Source organism: Coffea arabica, chromosome 2c (assembly GCF_036785885.1).
Source record: "Coffea arabica cultivar ET-39 chromosome 2c, Coffea Arabica ET-39 HiFi, whole genome shotgun sequence".
Taxonomy (NCBI): Eukaryota; Viridiplantae; Streptophyta; class Magnoliopsida; order Gentianales; family Rubiaceae; genus Coffea; species Coffea arabica.
In genome coordinates this window covers 66,927,546-66,943,717 of record NC_092312.1, presented here as the reverse complement: position 1 = coordinate 66,943,717, position 16,172 = coordinate 66,927,546, and the positions used below count along the sequence as shown (strand labels likewise).

The 16,172-nt window shown below is 37.2% G+C and overlaps 1 long non-coding RNA gene across 1 annotated transcript; it reads right to left on the bottom strand.

The window, feature by feature from the left end:
- Positions 1-247: 247 nt before the first annotated feature.
- Positions 248-866, bottom strand: LOC140036020 (uncharacterized). The gene is made up of 2 exons (XR_011839919.1): positions 534-866; positions 248-297 (listed from the first exon to the last, which is right to left on the bottom strand). It is a non-coding gene; the product is annotated as an uncharacterized lncRNA (long non-coding RNA).
- Between the last annotated feature and the right edge of the window lie 15,306 nt (positions 867-16,172).

Below are 16,172 nucleotides of genomic sequence, written 5' to 3'. Positions count from 1 at the left end.
TTGTTGAAAGACAAATCTCCTTCCATTTCATCCTGTCCAATGACTCATGGCAAGACGCAATAAACCGATTCATCAGGATATGAATCAAGAAAGTCAAGGAGAAATTTAAAAAAAAAAAAAGAAAAGAAGTGGCATTGTGCTAACATATAAGCTGAATCTAATTACTATCCATACCATTTCAAGTTCTTGAGCCATCAAAATACAGGGACCGCACCATGTTGCGTAGAAATCGATTATTAGTGGTACATTTCTCTCCCCCTTCACCAGATCTTGGACTTCTTTAGCAGACAGTTTTTTCTACACAAAGGAAGCAAAACAAAAAACCACCCAATAAGCCTCTGAAAAACATCGAAAAAAGCTTCCTTTTTCTCGCAGGAAAAAAAAAGACAAAAATGAAAAATATACTAGAAAAAACACTTTGTAGTTGTTGCATGCTAAACAATGAATTCTCTGCACCGCCTAATCCCAAGAAACCAGCCACTAACAGAGCAGTACTATGTAATCAGCTACAAAAAAAGAGTACCGAATATTACCACAAGATAATCCTCTCTGACATACTTGCCAGCAGGTGGTATGCAAAGCAACTTTCTTGATGGCTGTTGAGTTGAAAGCAAAGAGGGCCTATTGGCTGTGGAGATGGGATTTCTGTTGGGGATGGGGTTGAAGAAGAAAGAGCTGGAGTAATGGGTTTGTAGTAGATTCATGCCAGAGGGACCAAGACGTGGCGGAGCATGAAAGGAAGAAGAAGAAGAGAGAGCAGAGTCCATTTTTTTTGCCCGTCCGCCGTCCGTTTTCCTCCTTACCTGATGCTAAAGAGAGGAAGTCGGAAAAAGGAACTGTCACCTTATCTGATGTGCGGCATTTCCAGCAGAAAGGAGGAGGGGAGAAAAAAAGGTTGACCATATTTTGTTTGACATTTTTGCCCCTTTACTATATTCCTCCACTCCATATTGACCCTGTTACCGGATGAGGAACCGGTGAAATTTGGTAAAATGACTTCGCTGGAGAGTTTTTGCGAGTTTAGTGACCTTTTCGGCCACAAAAAAAGTTTAATGATCAGAGGGTGCCATTTTTAATAGTTTAGTGACCTTTTGGGCCATTCACTCTTGAAAATATTAGTGAGAATTGGGACCCCTTAGTATGCAAGTGTACATACTTGGTTGTACTTTTTCGAGTTTTGATTAAGTACAGTATTTGAGCAATACTTGGGTTTAATGTCCCAAAAGATATGTGAATTGCTATGATATATAGATAAAGAAAGTATGTTATTTTAAATATGCGTTATGATTTTTATTTTATGATTTGAAAATACTTTTATCGAATTTTATGGCTATTTTATTTTGCTCATACCTATATCGTCTATTTTCCAAAAGAGACATGGAGGGTAGACGAAATTAGGACTGTGGAACTACTCGAGAACGCAGTTCTAACCGTGGCTGTGGGGCTAGACAGGCACAAGAACTAGTATGGGAACCGAGAGACGAGAGAGGTAAAACGGTTGAACCACAATCTAGACCCCGATTTGAAGAGAGAATCGGGTGACAACGGCAATTTTACAAATGACCAATATTCTTACTCAACTGGTAGAGCAGCAGGGTCAAACCCCTGTTAATCAATCTAGGGACATGAAATGGCGCAAGATAGGGCCCTAGAGAGATTCCAAAAGTTTACTCATCTTAAATTTCTTAGAGGACCGGACCCTGAAGTTGACGAGAGGTGGTTAGAGACGATGATCAATATTTTCGCTGCCTTAAATAATATGGAGAATAGGCAGGTGAATTTAGCTGTATTTCAATTTGAGAGACCAGATAGAGTCTGGTAGAATGTAGTTAGGGCTAAGTGGGAGAGAGAGGGGACAGCATGGACGTGGTTGAATTTTGCACGGAAATTTAATGAGAAGTATTTTCCACCGATAGTCCAGGAGAAGAGGGAGGATAATTTTATTAAACTCCATCAGGAAACCCTTAGTGTCTCTGAGTGCGAGACTCAATTCACTAAATTATCTAAGTTTACTCCCGAATTGATAGCTACGAAGCAAAGGAGGGTAAGGAGATTTGTACAGGGACTCAATGTTGAAATACAGGAGGCCTTGGCGGCAGTACAAATTTCGGGTAATTTATTGGTGGCTGACTTAAGCGTAATTTAAGGGAAATTAAATGAAATAAAATCAAGAGATTAGGATAAGAAAGAATTGGTCAAGAGGAGTACTCAACTGGTAGCAAACGGAGCATGTCAGTTCAAGTCTATTTTCCTTAATTCTCTCGTACTTGTGTTTTGACTTATGATTCACTAACTTATTATTAGCACTTCTAATCACACACTTCCTCTTATTTAATACTCATTCTTATCCACCAAATTTAGTACACACACCTCCCCAATTAATCACACTACCAAAATACGCGAAAATTCTAATTTATCCTAACTATAAAACTAAGGACAAAACTCTTAATTCTATTACTTATTACAACTATTGGGGAAGTAAATGAGTAGTAAAGATATTATAAAGTAATTTTATCAAAATAAGAGGAAATTTTAAGAAAATATGAGCGAATTTTCCAGTCGTCACACTCTCTCCCCCTTAAAAGAATTTTGACCTCGAAATTCATACATTTATTCATAAATAACTCAGGATATTTTTCTTGCTTGTCTGATTCTAGCTCCCAAGTCTCACCATAGCCAAAATTTAGTCAAACAATGAAAAATACGAATCATACCTTCTACCACTATAGACGGGTTGAGCACTGGCTAGTGGTTTAAGGTATATACTCTGACAGGCACTCTAGTTTATTTCCTCCTACATTTGCTGATTTAAAGTTTAAGTTCGACCTACGGCAGCAGGTTGCAAGTTAGTACTCAGCACTACCACACCATAAACATTTTCGTGCCTTTTGAGAACAATCATTTTCAGTATGATTTGTCTTCCCACAATATCGACAAGATAAGTGAGGGGCTGGGGTTTGACCTTCTTGTGAGGCACCTCTCAGAGTAACTTTCTTAGGTGTCCCCAAAATTCATACACCACCAACTCCTCGACTCACCTCAAAGGGTGACATACCTAGATCACCATGTAACTGCCCTTGACCTCCAGCAGGCGCATCCCTTCTTTTTGCATAAAAAACCCTTACTTGTGCACTGGCAATTTCTATTCTTTAGACTTTCTCCAAAACCTCCGCAAACGTATTAATTTGTGCCGCTACCAAGACCTCCTGTATTTCCACATTGAGTTCTGTACAAATCTCCTTTCCCTCCTTTGCTCCGTAGCCATCAAATCGGGAACAAACTTAGATAACATAGTGAACTGAGTCTCATACTCAGAGACACTAAGGGTTCCCCGATAGAACTTAATAAAATCATCTTCTCTCTTCTCCTGGACTATCGATGGAAAATACTTCTCATTAAACTCCCGTGCGAAATTCAACTATGTCCATGTTGTCCCCTCTCCCTCCCACCTAGCCCTAACTACGTTCCACCAGGCTCTAACTGGTCTCTCAAATTGAAATACAGCAAAATTCACCTATCTATCCTCCTTATAGTTTAACGCAGCGAAAATATTGATCATCGTCTCTAACCACCTCTCGTCAATTTCAAGGTCCGATCCTCTAAAAAATTTAAGATGAGTAAACTTTTGGAATCTCTCTAAAACCCTATCTTGCCCCATTTCATGTCCCCAAATTGATTAACAGGGGTTTGACCCTGCTGCTCTACCAGTCGAGTAAAGATATTGGTCATTTGTAAAATTGCCGTTGCCACCTGATCCCCCCCTTTAGCTCGGGGTCCAGGTTGTGGTTCAATCGTTTCACCTCTCTCCTGTCTCGATTCCCGTACTGGTTCTTGTGCCTGTTTAACCCCACGGCCACGGCTAGAACTGCGTCCTCAGGTAGCTCCACGGTCCCAATTTCGCTTACTCTCCATGCCTCATTTGAAAAATAAACGATATAGGTATGAGCAAAATAAATTAACTAAAAACTCGATGAAAGCATTTTCAAATCATAAAACAAAAATCATAACGTATACTTAAAATAACATATTTTATTTATCTATATATCTTAGCAATACACATATTCTATGGGATATTAACCCCAGGTATTGTTCAAATACTATGCTTAATCAAAACTTGAAAAAGTACAACCAGGTATGTACAATTGCATACTAAGGGGTCCCAATTCTCACTAATATTTTCAATACATCTCAAATCTAGATTATTCGCATTCCCCGTGCCTTGATTTTCGCTATCCAAACTTATCCTAATATTATTCGAAATATCGACTTATCATAAAGGTATTACTCTTTGGTATTCAGGTACAAGAATCCGAAAATATGATAATTTACCACTCGATCTGGCCAGTCTCAAGAGGAAATGAATCTCTTTTGAGATTTCTACCCAACATACGTATCTAATATCCCCAACAATTGGCATTTCTTCCGCACTTAACAAGCCAATCCCACATTCCGAGAACCCTCTCCAGGCACGAGTTTGATCAGAGCTCTGACACCACCTGTGACGACCCCACCTTTCCCTAGAGCATACCCCAGAGTTTAGCGAACCGCTTGCCCAACTCTCGCCAGGACTCGCTCACTTGTTTTGTAGGTCTATGTCTTAGATTCGAAATGTCATAAAATTTACCTCAATCCGATATACCTAGCTATAGTTTTGACCAAAAGCCCTAAAAATGACAAATCTGCCATTTATAAGTTCTTCTTTAAACTGGTTTCCAGCTTTGGTCCATGGTGGTACGCTTATTATTTGGTTTGTTTAGTTGGTTTTAAGGCCTTGAATAGATGTATGTCAGTTATCGCTTGTTGTTGGATTGAAGTTTTGTTGGTTTGTGAATCCAAGTTGTACTTGGATGAGAAAATGGATAAATACAAAGGGCATGCTGCCCAAATTTTTGCTCGAGAGTTAGGCGAGTGAACTCGAGACTTGAGTGATGACTCGAGGTTGAAACGAATTTCTATTGTTTATGGTATTCGAGTTTTCTTTAGTAAGAGGTACATAATTTGAAATTTTTGTCGAAACTCATACCCTTTAAAAAGTAATAGTAGCGACCCTTAAAAATACGATTTTCTCGATTTTCATACCAAGTACGACTTCCAAAGTATAAATCATTTCTTTATCGAAACTAAAAGAGCGAGCATGAATTTTCTAGAGTTTGCCAAGCCATATGACTACTACTTAAACAAGTTTCATTTACTTGATTTTCTTGAAGCGAAACTCCTATGTTTCGAATCCTAGTGGATTTTAAACTCTTAAATGATATTTTATCGTAGATTTGGATTCCAACAAAGAAATTGTACCTGAGCGTGATTTTGACAAGCACTAAGTCTTTGGTGAGTGCTTCCAAATACATGATTGATCTTTATCAGATAATATTTGCTTGGTTTGGTCAGGCAAGGGTGTACTTTATCGTATTTTCCCTAATGTGATATATACTTGTTTATTTGTTGAATTGACTTAATATACTTGTGTATGATGTGTACACTCTCTAAAATTTCAAAAACATTGTGGCTAGTTGCTCGAGTCGAGTCGGCAAGGATCTGGTCAATTAGGTAATAAACCCTGGGTCTCTTATTTTGTCGAGTGGAGTATTATCTTCTCGACTAATCGGTATGCTCGAGTATTACCACACGTGTTATCTTGTCGTTCGGGTCCGATAAGGGGTTTGATTGGTGGACGGAAATTGAAGTTAAAGTGGTGTACTACTGGACTGGTTACTTTACTTGAAAGTTGACGAAGTGTGAACTACTACTTGATCAAGCTATGACAAAGCAACGGGAATTTGGCTCTTGAGAGCCATCTGTATCATGATACATTGAAATAATGATTACTTGTTCTGTTATTATTTCTTTTTATGAATTTTTACACTCGCTTATTTTAAGAGTTCAAGTTTTACACATGCCCAACTTTCTACTTGGATCTGCATGAAGTTTTTGAACCCCACTGAGATTTAACTCTCTATTCCGTTAAATTTTTTTTCCTTACAGGGGGTACGACTGAGGGTGTGAGATTGGTACAGGCTAGCATAGTATAGTTTTAAAATTTTTGTGATTGTACTCGCACTAGTACTCGGTTAGAGTTGAATGTATCTGGAACTCATATCTTTTGTTATATTTGGGATTGTATGAATGTTTGGAATAGAGATGAATGTACATATACGTTCCTAACTTGGGAACTGTTATTCCATTTACGCTTGAGGTTGTGAACTATTTTATTTGAAATGAGTGAGCGAGTTCTGGTGAGAGTTGGGCAGGCGATCTGCTAAACCCTTCGGTACACCCTAGGAGGAGGTGGGGTCGTCACAGGTGGTATCAGAGTTCTGATAGAACTCGTGCTGGGAGAGGGTCCTCAGACTGTGGGGATTGGCTTGTTAAGTGTGGAAAAAATCTCTATTGTTGGGGACATTAGATATGTATGTTTGGTATGAATCTCAAAAGTTATTGATTTCCTCTTGAGACTGGCCAGCTCGAATAGTGAATTATCATATTTTCGGATTCTTGTACCCGAGTATCAAAGAGTGATACCTTTATGATAAATAGATATTCCGAATAATATTAGGATAAGTCTGGATGGCGAAAGCCAAGGCACAGGGAATGCGAATTGTTTGGATTTGGAATATATTGAAAATATTAGTAAGAATTGGGACCCCTTAGTGTGCAAGTGTACATACCTGGTTGTACTTTTTTCAAGTTTTGATTAAATATAGTGTTTGTGCAATACATGGGGTTAATGTCCCATAGAATATGTGAATTGCTATGATATGTAGATAAAGAAAGTATGTTATTTTAAATATGTTTTATGATTTTTATTTTATGTTTTGAAAATGCTTTTATCGAGATTTATAGCAACTTTATTTTGCTCATACTTATATCGTCTATTTTTCAAAAGAGACATGGAGGGTAGGCGAAATCTGGACCATGGAACTATCCGGGAACGCGGGTTCTAGCCGTGACCGTGGGGATAGACGGCACAAGAACCTGTACGAAAATCGAGAAAGAAGAGAGGTGAAACGGTTGATCTACAACCTGAACCCCGAACTGAAGGAGGGATCACGTGGCAATTGCAATTCAGCAAATGACCAATATTCTTGCTCGACTGGTAGAGTAGCAGGGTCAAACACCAGTTAATCAATCTAGGGACTTTGAAATGGGTCAAGATAGGGCCCTAGAGAAATTCCAAAAGTTTGCTCCACCCAAATTTCTTAGAGGACCGGACCCTGTGGTGTACTAATTTCAGGGACACCTAAAAAAGTTACTCCGAGAGGTGCCTCACAAGATGGTCAAACCCCAACCCCTCTCTTATCTTGTGGATATTGTTGAAAGACCAATCATACTGAGAATGATTGTTGGCGAAAGACACGAAAAGGTTTATGGTGTGGTAGTGCTGAGCACCAGCTTGCAACCTGCCCCACAGGTCAAACTTAAACTTTAAACCAGCAAATATAGGAGGAAATAAACCCAGAGTGCCTGCCAGAGTATATACCTTAAACTGCCAGCTAGTGCATAACCCATCTATAGTTGTGAAAGGTACGATTCGTGTTTTTCATTGTTTGGCTAAATTTTGGCTATGGTTACTTGGAAGCTAGAATCAGACATGCAAGAAAAATACCCTAAGTTATTTATAAATAAATATTTAAATTTTGGGATCGAAATTCTTTTAAGGGGGAGAGAGTGTGATGAATAGAAAATTCGCTCATATTTTCTTAAAATTCCCTCTTATTTTGATTAATTTACTTTATAATATCTTTACTATTCATTTACTTCCCCAATTGTTGTAATAAGTAACAGAATTAATAGTTTTGCCCTTAGTTTTATAGTTAGGATAAATTAGGATTTTCGCGTATTTTGGTAATGTGATTAATTGGAAAGTTATGTGTACTAAATTTAGTGGATAAGAGAGTATTAAATAAGAGGAAACGTGTGATTAGAAGTACTAATAATAAGTTAGTGAATCATAAGTTAAAACACAAGTATGAGAGAGTTAAGAAAAATAGATTTGAACCGACGTGCACCATTTGTTACTAGTACTCCACTTGACCAATACTTTCTTTCCATAATATCCTAATTTTATTTCACTTAATTTCCCTTAAATTACCCTTAAGTCAGCCATCATTTTTGATTAAAGAAAAGTGAGAAAAGAAAAAAAAAAGGAAGGAAATCTTGAATGACAAGTGTCAAGGATCCAAGCAACCTTTAACCCAAAATATTTCCTTTCTTCTTATCTTTCCTTTTGGCTAAGTTTTCTTCATTTTTCTCTTGTGTTGGACGAAATTAGGGAGAGAAACAAGAGAGAAAACCTCCAACTACAATCTTAAATCTTGCCTTGTTTGAGTTAAAACTACAAAACTAAACCGATTAAACTAGCACCAAGGAGCTAAGGAAGCTTATTGTGGAGCTGTTTGGAGAGAACTACCTCACTTTTTTCAAGTGTTTTGGAAGGTATAAGTCTAAAACTTCTTTTTTATTTCTTATTTTAGCAAAATATGGGATAGATGCCTTGAATCTTGAATTATATTGGATGATACTCTAGTTTTTAGTGAAAATTAGTGAATTTTAGCTAGGGTTTGTGATTTTTCAGCTTTGATTTATGATGTTTATTTCTAATATATTGGTATTGAGATTGAAAATATAATTTGTGAGATGATTGGTTGCTTTATTGTGATATTTAGCCTTAAAAGATGAAATTTCAATTTTGTCAAGCAATTTTCAGCATTGTTGAGTAGTTTTAGGGTTGATATGCAAAATTCCAGCATTTGGTGGTGAATTTTAGTTTTGCCCAGTTTTGGAATCAATTTGGGATGTGAATTTCTCTATGTTTTAGACTGAATCGGCTGTTGGGCAAAACACGAAAGTTATAGGCATCTGAGTTAACTTTCTACCTGCAAAATATCAGATCAATTGGATCAATTAGCCAGAACACTCTGGACTGCGCAAACACTCTAATTTTCCCGACCTGTTTTTCATATGCTTCTAACCGTCCATTTTTTACCCTGAAAATGAGAGAACTGGGTGTCGATGTTTTCATAGGAAATGTAGGTCTATGTCTTAGCTTCGAAACATCATAAAATTTACCTCAATCCGATATATCTAACTGCAGTTATGACCAAAACCCCAAAGGATGACAAATTTGCCATTTATATGTTTTTCTTTAAACTGGTTTCCAGCTTTGGCCCATGCTGGTACGTTTATTATTTGGTTTGTTTATTTGGTTTTGTGGCCATGAGTAGATGTATGTTGTTGGTGGTTGGATTGGAGGTTTGTTGGCATGTGAATCTAAGTTGTACGTGGATGAGAAAATGGATAAATACAAAGGGCATGCTGCCCAAATTTTCGCTCGAGAGTTAGACGAGTGAACTCGAGACTTGAGCGACGACTCGAGGAAGAAGCGAACTTCAATTGTTTATGGCATTCGAGTTTTCTTTAGCAAGAGGTATATAAGTTGAAATTTTTTCCGAAATTCGTACCTTTTAAAAAGTAAAAGTAGCGACCCTTAAAAGTACGATTTTCTCGATTTTCATACCAAGTGCGACTTCCAAAGTATGAATTATTTCTTTATCGAAACTAAAAGAGCGACTATGAATTTTCTAGAGTTTGCCAAGCTATATGATTACTACTTAAACAAGTTTCATTTATTTGATTTTCTTGAAGCGAAACTCCTGTGTTTCGAACCCTAGTGGATTTTAAATTCTTAAATAATATTTTATCGCAGATTTGGACTCTAATCAAGGAGTTGTATCTGAGCGTGATTTTGACAAGTACTAAGTCTTTAGTGAGTATTTTCAAATACATGATTGAACTTTATCGGATAATATGTGCTTGGTTTGGTCGAGCAAGTGTATATTTTATCACACTTGTTCTAATGTGATATATACTTGTTTATTTGTTGTAATTGACTTGATATACTTGTGTATGATGTGCACACTCTCTAGAATTCTAGAAACTCTGTGGCTAGTTAATCGAGTCGAACCGGCAAGGGCCTAGTTGATTAAGTAACGAACCCAAGGTCTCTTATTTTGTCGAGTGGAGTGTTATCTTCTTGACTAATCGGTATGTTCGAGTATTATCATACGTGTTTATCTTGTCGTTCGGGCCCGGTAAGGGGGTTGATTGGTGGACGGAGATTGAAATTAAAGTAGTGTACTATTGGACTGGTTACTTTATTTGAAAGTTGACGGAGTGTCAACTACTGTTGATCTTGATCCCTATCTTTTGATGTTTACAAAACAAATGGATGATACTAATATTTCTTCAAAATATATTTTCAGTTATGAAATTATTTGATTCCATGAACAAGTGCAATTGGAAGAAGACAAAGTATGCTGAAACTGTCGGACGCTCAAAAAGACTGCATCGGACGTCCGACAACCATTGAGTATCTTCGGACGCAGAAAACCAGCCTATCGAACGTCCGAAAGAATTGAAGAAAAAGTCTTAAACTCTCTGCCTGCTGTCGGACGCATAAAACAGAGCTATCGGACGTCCGACACTGCCAACGGCTAGTTGACTGTTCAGCTACTTTCTATCCGTTGGAAGCATTAATGAGGCACTTTCTTGGTCCTATATAAATAGTGGTTGGTCAGACACTTAAAACAACTTTGGCACACTGAAGATACAAAAGATCTAGAGAGATTTTAGTGAGAAAATACTCCAAAAAAGAATATTTGTAGTCTTAGTGGTGTGAGGTTCATTGTAAGCTTTTCACTTGTGAGTGAATCTTTCATGAGTGTAGCTCTGTGAGGGTTGTCCTGAGGGATAGTAAAACGTCCTGGCTTGACCGAGTGCTGCTTGGGGCAAGGAGGAGGTGAACCTTCCTTTGTACACAAGAGTGATTGTAATTCATCAACTTGAAGTAGCTTGTTTCAATTAATCTACAAGCTCAAGAGGAGTTGGGTAGTTAATTGGTTTGCAATCCTTTCCTTTTTATTTACTTATTGTTTCGTTTATGATCTTTGCATTGGTTGTTTTGGGCCTTACAATTGGTATCAGAGTTTGGTCTCCTAGAGATTAAGCTCAATCGGCTTTGGAGTAAAGATGACAACCAATAATGCTATGTTTTTTGAAGGACATTCTGTTATTAGACCACCTGTGTTTAATGGGTCAAATTATATGAGTTGGAAAGAAAGAATGATTATCTTTTTGCAATCTATTGATATCGAATTGTGGTTTATTATTAGTGAAGGTCCATATGATGCCTCTCTTATAGATGAAAATACTCATGCATCTAGACCGAAAACAAGAAGTGAACTGACTGCTGTGGATAGAGCTCATCTCACCTTAAATGCAAAAGCCATGAATGTGTTATATTGTGCATTAGACTCAAATGAATCTATTAGAGTCAAGGGTTGCAAGTCAGCTAAAGAAATTTGGGACAAACTGAAAGAAATTCATGAAGGTAGTGAGAATGTTAGAGAACAAAAGAAGTCCATTCTAGTTACAAAGTATGAATCTTTCAAGATGGAACCTCATGAAAATGTTGATCAAATGTATTGTAGATTCAATGATCTCATTAAAGATTTAGAGGTGCTGGAAAAAGAATATTCTCTTGGTGAGAAAAATAGAAAAATCCTGAATGCCTTGTCCAATGATTGGGAAAATAAAGTGACTGCTATTGAGGAGGCTAGAGATTTGAATACTATGCCTATTGAATCTCTTATTAATTCTCTTACCTCTTATGAGCTGAAACTTAAGACTAAGGTGCAAGAGGAAGAGGATGCAAAAGTGCGAAAGAATATTGCTCTAAAAGCCTCACAAGATGAAAATGATTCTGCCTCCCTAGATGAAGAAGATGTGGAAGGTGATGACAATGATATCGCTCTCATCACAAAAAGTTTCAAACGAATACTCAACAAGAGGAGATTCAGAAATGGTGGATCTAGCAATTCATTCCCAAATCAGTTCAACAACTCGAGAAACAAAGGGAAGATAGAGTTCAACAAAAAGCAAACTGATCAGTGCTTTGAATGCGGCCAACCTGGACACTATGCAAGTGACTGTCCAGTGATGAAGAAGAAAGAAGGAAGAAAACAAAAAATAAACAAATTTCAATTCACATGGAATGAATGCAATTCCGATGGTGAAATTGAAGAGGAAGATCAATCTGCTCAATTGGCTTTCATGGCCATTGGAGATGATGAGGTAACATCTTCTAGCTCTCAATTTGAAAGTGATGATGAAGATGATGATGATCTTGAATCTTTCATTATAAAATTGCATGATAGTTTGAAAGAATCTTATGTTAGAAACAAGGAATTAAAACAGAAAATTAGTTTTTTGCTTCGAGATAATGCAAATCTTTTTCAACAAAATAAAAAGTTGAAAGCTGAAAATGATTACTTCAAAAAAAGTGAGACTACTTTACACTTGGATCTTGATAGAAAAACAAGTTTTTGTGAAATGTTCAAAAGGGGACAAGATGATTTGAAAAGAAGAATGGATGATTTAAATGAGTTGCTTCAACATAAAAAACAGGACTGTTTTCAAAGTAATAAATCAAAACCTCATTTTAAGATAAATTCTGCTGCAAATGAGTTTGCTTTCCATAGGAGAAGATAAGTAAGATTTATTAAACCTGTTCATATGAATAATTTCCTGATTATGTGTAATTTCTGTTGTCAAAAAGGTCACATGAAAAGTGATTGCTATGTGAGAAAGAATATAAAAAAAGGTATGAAATGCATGTGGATAGTTAGACATGATGCTAATTTTAACAAGTAGGAGGTTTTGTCTAATCATTGCTGTGATTCTTGTTCAGAATATTTTTTCTTTTGATACTTTGATCTGAGTTTTCGCTGATATCTTTGAATACTACTGAATCTATATGATGTCAAAAAGAGAGATAAAAGAATAATGCTGATCTCATGATGATTTGCTGTGATTGCTGTCATTTCTCTATTTTTTCTTGGAATATTGAATTCTCTGTTATTGTTGCTGGATTATAGTAGTTGATTTTTACTCTTATGATGACAAAAAAGGGGAGAAATGGATGCAATGTGTAAGGAGGAGTTATTCTGAGATTATGAGTTTGGCTCTTAAAAGTTTTGGTTGCAATGATTGAGGGGGAGCTTATACTTATTTTTGTTTCTTTCCATCCATTGTTTTGTCATCATCAAAAAGGGGAGATTGTTGATCTTGATCCCTATCTTTTGATGTTTACAAAACAAATGGATGATACTAATATTTCTTCAAAATATATTTTCAGTTATGAAATTATTTGATTCCATGAACAAGTACAATTGGAAGAAGACAAAGTATGCTGAAACTGTCGGACGCTCAAAAAGACTGCATCGGACGTCCGACAACCATTGAGTATCTTCGGACGCAGAAAACTAGCCTATCGGACGTCCTAAGGAATTGAAGAAAAATTTCCAGTTCTACATCATATCTTCGGACGCAGAAAACCAGCCTATCGGACGTCCGAAAGAATTGAAGAAAAAGTCTTAAACTCTCTGCCTGCTGTCGGACGCATAAAACAGAGCTATCGGACGTCCGACACTGCCAACGGCTAGTTGACTGTTCAGCTACTTTCTATCCGTTGGAAGCATTAATGAGGCACTTTATTGGTCCTATATAAATAGTGGTTGGTCAGACACTTAAAACAACTTTGGCACACTGAAGATACAAAAGATCTAGAGAGATTTTAGTGAGAAAATACTCCAAAAAAGAATATTTGTAGTCTTAGTGGTGTGAGGTTCATTGTAAGCTTTTCACTTGTGAGTGAATCTTTCATGAGTGTAGCTCTGTGAGGGTTGTCCTGAGGGATAGTAAAACGTCCTGGCTTGACCGAGTGCTGCTTGGGGCAAGGAGGGGGTGAACCTTCCTTTGTACACAAGAGTGATTGTAATTCATCAACTTGAAGTAGCTTGTTTCAATTAATCTACAAGCTCAAGAGGAGTTGGGTAGTTAATTGGTTTGCAATCCTTTCCTTTTTATTTACTTATTATTTCGTTTATGATTTTTGCATTGGTTGTTTTGGGCCTTACAACTACTACTTGATCAAACTATGATGAAGCAATGGGAATTTGGCTTTTGAGAATCATCTGTATCCTTATACTTTGAAATAATGATTAGTTGTTGTGTTATTGTTTCTTTTTTATGAACTTTTACACTCGCTCATTTTAAGAGTTCAAATTTTACACATGGCCAACTTGCTACTTGGATCTGCATGAAGTTTTGGGACCTCATTGAGGTTTAACTCTCTATTCCGTTAAATTTATTTTCCTTACAAGGGGTACGAGCGAGGGCGTGAGACTGGTACAGGCTAGCATAGTATAGTTTTTAAATTTTTGCGATTGTACTCGCGCTAGTGCTCGGTTAGGGTTGAATGTATCTGGAATTTATATCTTTTGTTATATTTGGGATTGTATGAATGTTTGGAATAGAGATGAATGTACATGTAAGTTCCTAACTTGCGAATTGTTATTCCAGTTACGCTTTAGGTTGTGAACTATTTTATTTGAAATGAATAAGCGAGTTCTGGTGAGAGTTGGGCAAGTGGTTCGCTAAACCCTGGGGTACGCCCTAGAGGGAAGTGAGGTCATCACAGGTAGTATCAGAATTCTGATCGAGCTCTTGCCGGGAGAGGGTTCACGGACTCTGAGGATTGGCTTGTTAAGTGTTGGGGATATTAGATATGTATGTTGGGTAGAAATCTCAAAAGTGGTTGATTTCCTCTTGAGACTGACCGGCTCGAGTGGTGAATTATCATATTTTCGGATTCTTGTACCCGAGTACCAAAGAGTGGTACCTTTATGATAAATCAATATTCTGAGTAATATTACGATAAGTCTGGATGGTGAAAACCAAGGCACGGGGAATGCAAATAGTCTGGATTTGGAATATATTACAAATATTAGTAAGAATTTGGACCCCTTAGTGTGCAAGTGTACATTCCTGGTTGTACTTTTTTCGAATTTTGATTAAGTATAGTGTTTGAGCAATACGTGGGGTTAATGTCCCTTAGAATATGTGAATTGTTATGATATGTAGATAAACAAAGTATGTTATTTTAAATATGCTTTATGATTTTTATTTTATGATTTGAAAATACTTTTATCGAGATTTATAGCAACTTTAATTTGCTCATACTTATATCGTCTATTTTTCAAATGAGACATGGAGGTAGGCGAAATCAGGACAGTGGAACTATCCGAAAATGCGGTTCTAGCCGTGGCCGTGGGGTTAGACGGCACAAAAATTAGTACGGGAACCGAGAGAGGAGAGAGGTGAAACGGTTGATCCACAACCTGGCGAGCTGAAGAGAAGGATCACGTGGCAACGGCAATTCAGCAAATGACCAATATTCTTGCTCGACTGGTAAAGCAGTAGGGTCAAACCCCAGTTAATCAATCTAGGGACCCTGAAATGGGGCAAGATAGGGCCCTTGAGAGATTCCAAAAGTTTGCTCTTCCCAAATTTCTTGGAGGACCGGACCCTGAGGTTGCCGAGAGGTGGTTAGAGACGATGATCAATATTTTCGCTGCCTTAAACTATACGGAGGATAGACAGGTGAATTTTGCTGTATTTCAATTTGAGAGAGCAACTAGAGCCTGGTAGAACGTAGTTAGGGCTAAATGGGAGAGCGAGGGGATAGCATGGACATGGTTGAATTTTGCACGGGAGTTTAATGAGAAATATTTTTCACCGCTAGTCCAGGAGAAGGGGGAGGATGATTTTATTAAACTTTATCAGGAAACCCTCAGTGTCTCTGAGTATGAGACTCAGTTCACTATATTATCTAAATTTACTCTTGAATTGATAGTTACGAAGCAAAGGAGGGTAAGGAGATTTGTACCAGGACTCAATGTGAAAATACAAGAGGCCTTGGCGGCGGCAGAAATTAATGCGTTTACGGAGGTTTTGAAGAAAGCCCGAAGAATAAAATTTGCCAGTGTACATGTGAGAACCTGTACTTTTCCCATTTTCTAGGGTTTTATTTATTTAATGGTTTGTTTTCTGCATTTTCTTTAGTAGGAAAATTTTCTAGATATTTTTAATGAGCAGATATAGTTTTTAGATGATTTTTCTAGTATTGGATAGTTTTTGAAAAAATAAGGATACATAATGGACGTGGGATCCACTAGTGCGAAAAGTTCGAAAAAATTCGGTCAATTAGGGTAAATTCCGGATACTGGTGGAAATTTATCGGGTGTTAAGAGATAAGTAGAGGTTGAGATGTGATT